The sequence below is a fragment of the Mauremys reevesii genome, linkage group 2 (assembly GCF_016161935.1).
Source record: "Mauremys reevesii isolate NIE-2019 linkage group 2, ASM1616193v1, whole genome shotgun sequence".
Classification (NCBI taxonomy): Eukaryota; Metazoa; Chordata; order Testudines; family Geoemydidae; genus Mauremys; species Mauremys reevesii.
The window spans coordinates 117,316,520-117,329,537 of NC_052624.1; positions in this window are offsets into that span (position 1 = coordinate 117,316,520).

Here is a 13,018-nt window from a genome sequence, read left to right on the forward strand (position 1 = left end):
TGTGTACTGTGCTGCTCTATCGGTGCCATTCACGCTAATTTCTGTTTCGTGTCGGTGCCAGTGGTTATAGGGCTAAAATGCCGGGACAAAAATGAAAACAACTTTCCGGTGCTGCCTACCAGCAACAAAGAGAGAAACAGCAAAAAGAATTAGAAAAACTATCTCGTACTTCAAAAAAGTATTTTACAGAAGTCGACAATCAAGGAGAAAGCTCTAAGCAATGCATTGAAGGTGATTATTCATCAACTGATGAAGACCAATCGAACCAAAGATTACCTTTATCAACTGATAAAGATGAACAACAATCTGACCAAAGATTATCTTCGCTAACTGATAAAGACGAACAATCACAATCCATCCAAAGATTTACTACTTCAGCTGAAGAGTCCAGAAACAAAGAACTGGTATCCAAATCTAAAACTGAAGAACAATTATTGGAAGGTGGAGAAACTGAGATAGGATCGGATCCAAGTACACGGCCGACAATAATTACTGATGCAATGCAAATGATTATTGTGAAAAAAGGTCCTTCAAAACTAGATCCTACATTTGAATATTCATTTAATGAATCAAATCGTCGATTTATGCCATCCAGTATGAAGAAAAACATGAAAAATGGGGAACAAATTAATAGATTGTGGTTAGTGCAGGTTTTAATGACTGGCGAAATTTGCATCAACATTTGAAAGAACATGAAACATCAAAAAATCATTTATGCTCATTGACAAATTGGATTGAGCTGTCAAACAGATTACGTTCCAGTACAGCAATCGATGCGGTACAGCAATGTCAACTAAATTCTACATTGGCAAGCGGTGTTGGAACATTTACTGGCAATCATTAATTTCCTAGCTGAACAGTGCCTCGCATTCTGTGGATCCTTGGATATTTTATATGAGAATAACAATGGAACTTTCTTAAAATTGGTTGAGTTATTGGCAAAATTTGATAATGTTATGGCTGAGCATGTACAAAGAGTGAAAGATGGAGAGAGTCAAATCCATTATTTGGGTAAAAATACACAAAATGAGATAATAGAATTAATTTCTAATGGAGTGCGTAATGAAATTTTATCGAATTTGAAACATGCCAAATATTACTCAGTTATAGTTGATTGTACTCAAGATCTGAGCAAAACCGAGCAAATGTCAATAATTTTATGATTTCTGAAAATTGATGAAAATGCAGAAGTGAAAATTTGTGAACACTTTCTAGAATTTATACCAGTGAATGAAACTACTGGGAAAGTCCTCACAGATGTAATTCTACAGAGATTGGAACACTGTGGAATACCTTTAGAAAATATGCACGGCCAAGGGTACGATAACGGCTCAAACATGTGAAGACGACATGCAGGTGTACAGCAAAGAATATTGAATTTAAACAACCGAGCTTTTTTCATTCCTTGCTATGCATATTCGCTTAATCTGGTTGTCAGTGATGCCGCCAAATCACCTCAAGATGCCGTTTCATATTTTACCACAGTGCAAGCAATTTACAACTTTTTTAGTGCTTCCACACACCGTTGGGCAGTCTTGAAGAAGCATCTTGAACAAAAACTCACACTTAAACCTCTAAGTCAAACTAGATGGGAAAGCAGGCTAGACGCTATTAGACCATTCCGATATTCATCAGGAGAGATTTATGAGGCACTATTCGAAATAAGCCAGGACTTGTTGTATGATCCTTCATTTCGACGTGAAGCTGAAAGAAACATTGGCTCAGAAAATGATGCAGGTTCAATTTTCATGTTGCACGGTTATTTGGCACAATATTCTAAATCAAATTAATTTGACCAGCAAAGTTATGCAGAACATAACCATAGACATACCCGAGGCAAAGACGATTTTGAATAAAACGCTGGAATATTTAAAAAAATACTGTTCAGATGAAGGATTTGAAGAAACTGTCAAAGAAGAAACAACAATAGCAGAGGATCTTGATTTTGAACCGACGTTTGCACCTCAACAATTCATTCGTCCTCAGAAAAAAACAAGATAGTTTTGTTATGAGGCTCATGATGATCCTATTCTCGATCCAAATGAAAGGTTTAAAGTTGAATGTTTCTATTGTATTTTGGAAGTAGCTATAACTTCCATTGAAGAAAGATTTTGTCAGTTGCATGGTCATTGTGAAAATTTTGAATTTTTATACGATATTGGAAATATTAAAAATCAGTTTTCCAAAGAAGACCTCATGAAGCACTGCCAAGACCTACATTTAGTGCTCAGTACTGATAATGCTGCTGACATTGATGCAGTAGAAATGAATGATGAATTAACTTCTCTAAAAGTATTAGAATTTATAGCAAGAAATGATTTTTTCACTCCAAACCCTGCTATAGCATTATGCATTCTTTTAACGTTACCAGTATCAGTGGCTTCTGGTGAGCGCAGTTTCTCAAAACTGAAATTGCTAAAAAATTATTTGAGGTCCACCATGTCTCAAAATTGTTTGTCAGGACTTGCATTAATTTCAATTGGAAGTACTATTGCAAAAAATTTAGATTTCACTGACTTATTAAAAGACTACGCAAGTATAAAAACCAGAAAAATTAAGTTCATATAAATTATTTTAATTTATAAGAAACTGGAAGACACTAACATTTTTCATTACAGTGTATAGTTGAACTCAAATTGTTTGTAATTGTGTTTTTGTTAAAATTAAATGTTAAAATTACACTAGTAGGAAATTGTTTTATTTCACTAACTACAAATGATCTGTTTTGATTTTTTTTTAATTTTAAACAGTCAAAACAAAACTGCAAAGTGCAAACATGTGTAAAAGCATGGGGTGGGGGCAGCAAAAAACCTAGAGCCGGCCCTGGTTATTGTCATGTATTGGGGGAAAACAGCTGATAAATGGAGCAGATTTCTTTCTTTGGGGAAGAATGGCCTTTCATATCTCACAATTTGACAAATCAATAAATACTTCCTGGAGCATGGAAATGACACTTACATATTTGTATAGTCTCATATTGTATTTTACTTACATAAAATTTCATTTGCCTATTACATTTCCACAATGTTAAAATGATTATGTATCCCCTGATGTCGTTCTCAGTATCTCTCTGGTCATATAACTCATGGTATTAATTAGGGCATTGAAATAGTTGTGTTATGCCATTGTATTATTGTACTTATTTTTTTATTTTCTCCCATTGTGGAAATATGCCTCTTCTGTATTAATAATTTAGTTACATTTGTCTTGTCATAAAAATAAGAACTTTTTGAACCAAAAAAGTCATCCCATTTTATTTAATAATTTATCTTACTTCTTATGCTTTTTCATCATGACAGCTCCCATAACAGTCTCTCCAGACCTCATAAATTAACATTTTTTTATTATTTCTCTCACAATAGTTCTACATAAAAATGGAATAAAATTAACACTATAGTTTCCTTCTTAAAAGCCTTAGTGTGTTTGGTGCAATTAGCTAGAACAACTAGAAGAATTCATCTATCATTGCTATTTGTAAAATGCCTTTTAATTTTGTATCTAAACACTGAGGGAATTGGGAATTTTTTGAGTGGGTTGTGGTAGCATCTTTCTGAAAAACTGTTTTCTGTACTGAATATCAACCATCATAAGGGTTGGGTATACAGACAGTTAATACATGTCACAGATCACAAAGAATACAAACTCTGAAAATGAAAGGATTTTTATTTACAATACTGTAAATAAGACTAGTGGTGATTTCTTTACCATTAGAGTATTTGTTGCCTGTAGGAATCAGTCAGTAAATAACAAATATATAATTCTAGTTTTCTAATTTAAAAAATGTTCATGGGCATCTGCATTGTTCATCATCACTATGACTACAATGTTCTTCAAAGTTCAGCATCATTCTTTTCAACCTCAAATTGAAATAAATAAATTATGGGTGTGACAAATTCACTTCCTTGTAGATTTATAGGATGCTAAATACATTGGCTAGATACCAGTTATGGTCCAAATTCTGCTGTGCCCAGCTGCTCAGGAGAGTCAGGGTGGCTATCAAGGAACCGATTATGGTTCCCTCATCCTCTGCTCAGCCACAAATACGAAGGATTTTTTTGCTAGCTGGGGATTGCCATTCCTTCCCAGGCTGACTACACCCCACCCCCAGCACTGAGTGCTGCAGAGATGGAGGCACAGAGACTGGCTCTGACAGCTTTGTGGCCGCTCATATGCCAGGGGACTAAAGGCCACCCTAAACTCTCTTTCTACTGCCTGGGTAGTGCAGAGAGCGAGGAGAAGGACAGAGAACCACTCCTCTGAGACCTGTCACTCAGCTTATGCACAAGGAGGCTGAATCAAGGTTGCATGGACAACCTTAACTGTGGCATTTACTGACGTTTGAGTGCTTGACTTTGTAATCTTAACATACTTTCTATATTAGTGACCAAGAGTAGGCTAGGTGTTTAACAAACATATAAGAAGATAGGTCCCTGTATCAAAGAATTTGCAGCTTAAGTAGACAAAATACAAACAAAAAGGAGAAGAGGAAAGAGGTGCAACACTAGATTTTTTCTTCCATTCCTGTTTTCTTTGGGGAGACAAGAATGAAGGCCCTTTTCTGTTTGTTTTCTTCCAGACTTGTCTATTCATCCCTCTTTCTTTTCTTTTTGCCTTTGCCTTGCCAGTTTTTTAGTTCATTCCTTTTTATTGTCTGTTTACAACCCTTTGGTTTTCTTAAAATTCTTTTCCTGTCTATGTTTTAAAAACAAATTCATTTCTAGGTTCTTTTTATTTTTCTGTTTTCTAATATACTCTAAAGAAACGTCTCTTTTTATTGTTTTTCTATTTCACCTACTTTAGTTAGTTAGTTCTGGAAGGCCCCAAGGCCTCGATACTTAAGCACAGGCATAAGCACATGAGCAGTCCCATTGACCCTATGGTAATATACCATCGTCCCCACTCACTCTCTATACAGAGCTGGGCAAACTTTTTGGCCCGAGGGCCATATCTGGGTGGGAAAATTGTATGCAGGGCCATGAATGTAGGGCTGGGGCAGGGGGTTGGGGTGCAGGAGGGAGTGCGGGGTGTGAAAGGGGGCATGGGGTGCAGGAGGGGGCTCAGGGCAAGGGTTTGGGATGTAGGGTGCAGGAGTGGTTTGGGGTGCGGGCTCTGGCCCAGCACCACTTACCTTGAATGGCTCCAGGTTGACAGCTGCGCGCAGCGGGACTCAGGCAGGCTCCCTGCCTGCCCTGGCCCTGTGCCACTCCCAGAAGTGGCCAGCATGTCCGGCAGTGTCTCCTGGGCATTGGGTGGGGCAGGCAGCTCTGCTGTGCGCTGCCCTCGCCTGTGGGTACCACCCCTGAAGCTCCCATTGGCTGCAGTTCCCCGTGGCAGGATTGAAAGCCCTGATGGGCCAGATCCAGCCCATGGGCCGCAGTGTGCCCTCCCCTGCCCTAGAACATAGATAAGAGATTTGTCCAAATTCTTTGGCCTCCTCCTCCCTCCACCTACTCCTAAATCCATATCAGATAACAGGGAAATAAAAGTTCTAGGAATATTTGCTCTGATGAAGGCATGGCCACTGCAGGCACAGGGAAAGTGCACTGCCATACTTCTGTTGCTGAATAGAGTCCTTTCCTCTCCAAGGCCCTATGTGCTTTATTGGCTGTCACCAAATGGAACATGATGAAAATCCTGCTGCTGTGGGAAGAGTACTGTGGGCTATAGAATTGCTGCTATTCCTCTGCTGGATACCAATGCTGATGGGAGGTGGGATAGAAAGGGATGGCGTGGAGGTTGGGGGGGAAGAGGAAAGACTAGCTGGCCAATACTTGCAAGCCAACATTACATTTTGAATTAAGAGTCCTTTACTTCGAAATGCTTGCTTTACTTACTGATGCCTGTTTAACATATACGATCTAAAGTATGAATCTACTAATCAGGGGCGGCATGCCACGGAGGTGCTCTGCCGGTCGCCGGGAGGGCGGCAGGCAGCTCCGGTGGACCTCCTGCAGGCACGCCTGCGGGAGGTCCACCGGAGCTGCCTGCCGCCCTCCTGGCGACCGACAGAGCGCCCCCCGTGGCATGCTGCCCCAAGCACGTGCTTGGCGTGCTGGGGCCTGGAGCCGCCCCTGCTACTAATAGCACAAATGACATTACTTGTCTTCTAAACTTTGCATTCTGCTTTTAAGGAAAAATTTAATACAAAATGTCCAGTATGCTGCATGTTGTGCTATTTTACACAGCACCACTAAGGTCTGCGGCTTTACTGATTACTTTACAAAGCACCACCTTCTAGTGCCGCTCTACATATTCATATATATTGCTTTCTGTTACAACACAGAGTACAAAGTGTACGGTGCTCACTTTATTTTTATTACAAATATTTGCACTGTAAAAATGATAAACAAAGAAATAGTATTTTTCAATTCACCTCATAGTAGGACTGAGTGGACGTGTAGGCTGTAAAGTTTTACACTGCATTCAGAAATAAAAGAGTTATTTTTTTGTTAAAAATTCTATATTTGTAAGTTCAACTTTCATAATAGATTGCACTACAGTACTTGTATTAGGTGAATTGAAAAATACTATTTCTTTTGTTTTTTGCAGTGCAAATATTTGTAATAAAAACATATAAAATGAGCACTGAACACTTTGTATTCTGTGTTGTAATTGAAATCAGTATATTTGAAAATGTAGAAAACATCCAAAAATATTTAAATAAATGGTATTCTATTGTTGTTTAATAGCACAATTAATCGCAATTAATTGTTTTAATTGCTTGACATCCCTAATTAAAATTAATGCAAATCTCAAATTGATGTAAATGTGAGCAGTTTTAGCAATACCATTCTTTGCATCAGAACTAAACTGAGAGACCTTAAATCTGGACTGTGGGACACAAATAATATAGCTCTTATCCTTTACTGAAACAGACACTATTTTTGGTGCGCTAGCATTTATGAAGCATGCCCAGAAATATGTTTGAAATAGCAGTTCTCATTTGTCTGCAGTACAAAGTTGTGCAGTTCAGCACAACTGTTCTTGTGGTTGCCTTGACTATGCAGTGAGCTGCTAAATGTGGAAGAGGCTGTGCAGGATTTTATTTTGTGTCCACAAGAGGTCAGATTGAAAAACAAAGATATATTCTCATTTATTAGAACAACTTCTGATGAAGAGACAAGCTTACAAGGCTCAAAAGCTTGTCTCTCCCACCAAGAGAGTAAAAGATATTACCTCGCCCACCTTTTCTCTTATATCCTGGAACTGGCACAGGTACAACAACACTGCATAGATATATTCTCCAAAGATTTGCTCACAATCTAAGCTCTGCCACTCATGCATGACACAAAAATGGCAGCACGTATTCTACAGTTACATTCACTTTCCCATCTGTCTGGGCTATCATCCACTACACTATTCATTTCTTGAGAGAATTTTTTCTTAAACTTTTCTTTTCTCTGCCTTTTAATTTTCTCAGTTTTCTTTGTTCAGTTACAGAGCTTAAGTGGTAGGTTGGCTCAGATCCAGAAATGATTTTCTCTTCAATCTCTTACAAAGCACATGCAAGTGGTGGTGGTGGCACACACTTACAGCGAAGCCTTTGAACGAGAACATTTAAAATTTCAAGCAGCACTTTCAAAAAACAATGACCCTGTGGTTGGCTCAGGCTCCAGAAGCTCTTCTGGTTCTCTTTTTCATGTGCTTGGTAGCTGTTCTATCCTTCAGGGTTTTCACATAACATTCCCAGCAGCTCTCAGAGTTTAAGTCCACAAATCAGCTTTCGTTAGAGCAACACCAGACCTGACTCAGTCTTGTTCTTTGGTTATCTGCTACATTCTGCAGTTGCTTCCAGGGCCAGAGTACGACATTCTGAGGCTCTCTAAGCTATGTCAAGTGTAATAGGCCCCATACCATAAAATTTTTTTTATTATTTTCACAGAAAGGACATTGAATATATAAACAAAAACTTTATATTTGCATATATACAAAGGTGAAGTTGTAAAAATAGAATAATAATCTAACTAAAACACATCTTGCAATATGCCTGTTTGCATTATAAAATAGTTTCAAATTAACATATTTTCATCTATGATTTTTTAATTAGTAGATATGAAAACTTTACATATACAGCAATGCAAAAGCAGTTACCGTTACACAAACCAGCTTACTTAATGGAAGCAGTGCAGCCTGCAGTAGGTCTGTTTGCACATCATTAATTTTAACACTGAAATTTATTTTGGGATTTCTTTCTTTTCACATTTTCTTTTGTGATTTTTGGAGAGCAAAGTTATTGATGATGTCCTCAAATGATAAGCTACAGAGTTTGTCACTTTTGATGCACAGAATGCTTAGGGGGGATATCTTTTCTTGCAGGATTTTCTAGGCAGACATCTCTCTTCGCATTTGCTTCTCTATCCTCTGTCTCCCCCAGGACCACTAATTAATCTCGAATAAGCACCTCAGACACACAGAATGACAACAAGTTATACGCGCAAAAGAGAAAGAAAGAATTTACCAGAAAAAAACAACCCTGGTAATCTCTAGATAGGCATTGAGAAAGTGCGAAAAACTAGCCTATATTCAAGGAAATATAATGAATATTATAGGCTTTAATAGCCTATAAATCATATATGCACAGTTTGAAATAACTTGCTCACCAAGTACTCAGAATATTTTGATATATATGTATATCTTCCTTCACTCCTCAAGATCCATTCAACCCAAATCCATAAGACGATCACCTGCAAACTCAATCATGTGAAGCATGGACAGCGCATGAAGCAGAAAGCGGCATGCACACTAAAATACACAGTTATACATATGTATTGATCGAAAGAAGAAAGAACACACTCCCACTTAAGAAAATGAAGAAAAACAGGAGCAAAGGCACTATACGACAGAGTGCTAGACTATAAACAAAAGATGGAGGCCTTCTGGCTATTATCAACCAAGAGGGATGCTATACATGATGTCACTCCAGGACAAGCCCCATACGAGTATGAGCTTGGCAGGATTGTTTCACGACACTGCCATCTCCAACCACACATTTTTCCAGATTTTATTGGCAGTGAGATTATTTATTTATTTAAATAAATTATGAGGCACGGTCAGAATTTTACCAGTAGTAGCCACCAACAAAACGCTGCCTTAGGAGACTAATAGTAGACTTACTTGTAGAAATACTAATTTTACAAGTGCAATTATCATTTTTTTCTCAGCCCTGGCCTCCCACCTGTCAATAATCAACAATTAGTGAAAGGTAAGGGTAGGGTAAAGCTATTTGTATAGCCAGATGTGTATATTTTTGTCATATTTGAACGGAAATGTCCATATTTAGAGAGAATCTTCTTTTTCCCGTATCTCCTTTATTTATCAACCGATTTTGATAAAATTTGAAATGGAGTCAGTTTTTTCTTTTTTAGAGACTCCTCATATTGAAAGGCCTTAAACTGTATCTTAGTTACCTTATGCCTTAATCCAGCCGTAGTTGGTTCATTGCCCTGCAGCCATAAAATCTGTCTTCAGTCTTTACTATGTTTATACTGAAACTTCTGTATGATAGCAAAGCTCTGTTGCACATACAATATGATACTGTTTTCTTCCAGTATGCTCAATGTCTTTTCAAAGATGGTTCAGATTATGACAGAAATTAACACTTGCCTATTCTGTTTCTGTGAAAACTCTTGATGCTTTACTGTGCACCTCAAAATTTTACTAAGGTGATATATCAGCTTTACATGGTGTGACAAAGTTCCTCCTCTACCTTGGTAGGTCCTGCGCTTATTGGTGGATTTGCTTGCCTCACAAATTCACCCTGTGGGTCAGGAAACAGCCCAGAGACCTTCCCCTCTGGTAGAAGCCACTGTCCAGGTCAATTCCTCCTGTGTTTGATTAGGAGTTGGGAGGTTTAGGGGAACCCAGGCCTGCCCTCTACTCCGGGTTCCAGCCCAGGGCCCTGTGGACTGCAGCTGTCTATAGTGCCTCCTGTAACAGCTGCGCAACAGCTACAACTCCCTGGGCTACTTCCCCATGGCCTCCTCCCAACACCTTCTTTATCCTCACCACCAGACCTTCCTCCTATTGTCTGATAACACTTGTACTTCTCAGTCCTCCAGCAGTATGCCTGCCTGCCTGCCTACCCACCCTCAGCTTCTTGCATGCCTCTTGCTCCCAGTTCCTTGCATGCACTTCCTCTCCTCTGGCTCCCTTTGGCCTGACTGGAGTGAGCTCTTTTATAGCATCAGAGGGGCCTTAATTAGAGTCAGGTGAGGCTGTTAAGCACCTGACTCTTAGGTTAATTGGAGTCAGGTGTTCTCATTAGCCTGGAGCAGCCCCTGCTCTGGTCACTCAGGGAACAGAAAACTGCTTCTCCAGAGGCCTGTATATCTCCCTTCGACAACTCTGCTGTTCCCAACTGGCCTGGATCTATCACAATGGCTAACTTGAAGTAGCTTAAATTTTAATTATCAACGTTGTATAGTTTTTTCATTCTCAAATTGCAGATAAACTGCTCTGCTCTCCAGGTAAAGCTAGAGACCATTCAATCTGTAGTCTGAAAATTAAAAATACAACATGAACAGAAGTTTTGAAAGGACTGTAAGTGTCCCTTTCTTTGCACCCGGCAGGTGTAAAGTGTCCAGGATTTAACACTGAGAGGAGCAGCAGGATTCAGGGAATAAAAAAGTCTGGTTACAAATTGAGACTATAAGAGGTACTGAGGAAACTTTTAAGAAGCTGGGAATTGACTCATGGGCTGTCTTGTGCCCAGGTTTGGCTTCTGGAAACTAAGAGCTTTTCCTGTCTTGAATCTCCAGCTGAAAATATGGATACTGTATGTTAACCAAGAGGAGTTTGCCAGCTGCACAAGACTTGGTATATTCCAAGGCAAAATATCTATATTTTCTACTTTTTCATTTAAAGTTTAAGGTGTAGCACTTGCTATGAGCATTTGCGTTTAATAATAAAGCGCACATATGCACTCTAGAAAATCCTAAACCTACGGGGGGAAAGGTTAAAAATATTTCTGTGGAATTAATCAACTGGAAGACAAGGAAATCCAGACTGGCCACTTCCATTCTTGTAATGCATTGAAGATACATGCCCAGATTTTTATTACTGCATATTCAAAATGTTTATTTGGATGCTTAATTTTCACTTACAACTACGGTAATTATGCATGCAAATGTACATGCATAACGCTGAAAATTTAGATTTTATGATGGCTGGACAATCTTGAAACCTAACTGATGAATTTTGAGAAGTGCACTGTTGGAAAATGACTCCTCACTGGTTTTTGTCATTCCAGATCAAATAAAACAAAACAAAACAAAAAAATCTGGATTTGTGCCTGCAGCTTTATAGGACTTGAAAAATTATAATAAATTTGAATAACCAGGAGAGAGAAACTTGAATAACCAGTGTCTACATATAATCTATCAAGGTCATAGAGTGTTGTGGATAAGATGAGCTGCAATTTCCTTTAGCTATTTCCATCTGAGGGTTTCAGAAGCAGATAGCAGTGTGTATTTTGGCTACATAGTTGCTATGCCTTTTGGTTTTCTGCATATAGCACCTTTTAATCTCTACCACCATTGCTTTCTGTATAGATAAGTAGTCATAATCAGTTCAATATGGACCGACACACACACTATGTTCTCTCATGGAGTCTTTTTACTCTCTTTTCTTTTTTGCCATTCTACTTAATCTAAATTAAGTCCTTCATTCAGAAAATATATGACTGCTCTTTGTGAACTGAGACATAACAGTCATGTATTCCATAATCTACACTTATACTAGGAGAGATTTTGATGCCCCCACCCCCACTCCACCCCTTCCCCCAAGTCCGCACCCGGACCTGCCTCTTCCCACACCCGCCCTGCCTCTTCCCACCCAGTCCCACCCCCTCCCCTAAGTGCACCCCATCCCCGTTCCTCCGCATTTCCCCCCCCAAGCGCCTTCTGTGTGCTGCTGAATAGTTGATTGCGGCAGGCAGGAGGCGCTGTGAGGGAAGGAGGGAGAAGTTGATTGGCGAGGCTGCTGGTGGGTAGGAGGGTGGTGGGAAGCTGACGGCTGGTGAGTGCTAAGCACCACTAATTTTTTTCTGTGGGTGCTCTAGCTCTGGCGCACCCACAGAATTGGCACCTGTGGGTGTCAGAATCTAACCCATGGTCAGCAGAGGATGCAAAAAGGTTTCTAATATTAATGGATGCTAAATTAGAGTTATATCCAACAATAACACAATACTAATGACTATTTCACAAACCTCTTCAACAGTGGTCCAGGAGCTTATTTACATGGCCAGGGTGAGCAAGTAAGTCCTGTAGAACTCTCTGAAACAATTGTACATTCCCCTTGTTGGAACAGTGTCAGAATACAATAGCAGTGGTTGGTTTAACTTGGTTAGTAGTTTGAACTGGGGCTTTCATTGTAAGACAACTTTCACAAAAGATTTTGTATCTGTTTGGTGACAAGTAATTTTTGTTAGCACTTGGGAAATCTGAAAATTAAGGGGATGAAATGTTATTGCCATAGTCCATGTTGTTAAAACTCAAATTATGGTTCACTGGGTACATTGTTCAGGCCAGCTGGTGGTCTGCCTGGGTGGTGGTTCTGTGTTAGGCCATGCATATATTATTCTTGTCAGTGGGGCTAGGCTATTGGCCATATTCAACTTGAGGCTTTGTTCTCTACGATGCTAAATGTCACTGTGATTTCTGTATGTTCTGTGCAGGAGCAAGATATATTTTCTTCCCATGTATAACATGTCGTTTTGAATTTTCTCTTTGAATTCTGAGAACCCTCTGGATTTGAGTCATTGTTAAAGCAGACTTATTTGAATTAATTGATCATGCAAAAATAAGAATATAATTATACTTAACTGTAAGGTAACCGGGACACATTTATCTTATTATACTACCTTAAATCACTTTAAAGTACTGTGCATCACTGAGCATCTGTTTAACATAAAACTCGGTAACTACTGAAAGTGCAGAGGAAATGACCTCCAGAGATAGTCCATATATATCATTACTTTTATTTAGCTTCTTATGTTCCAAAGGATCCCAGTGTTTTATAA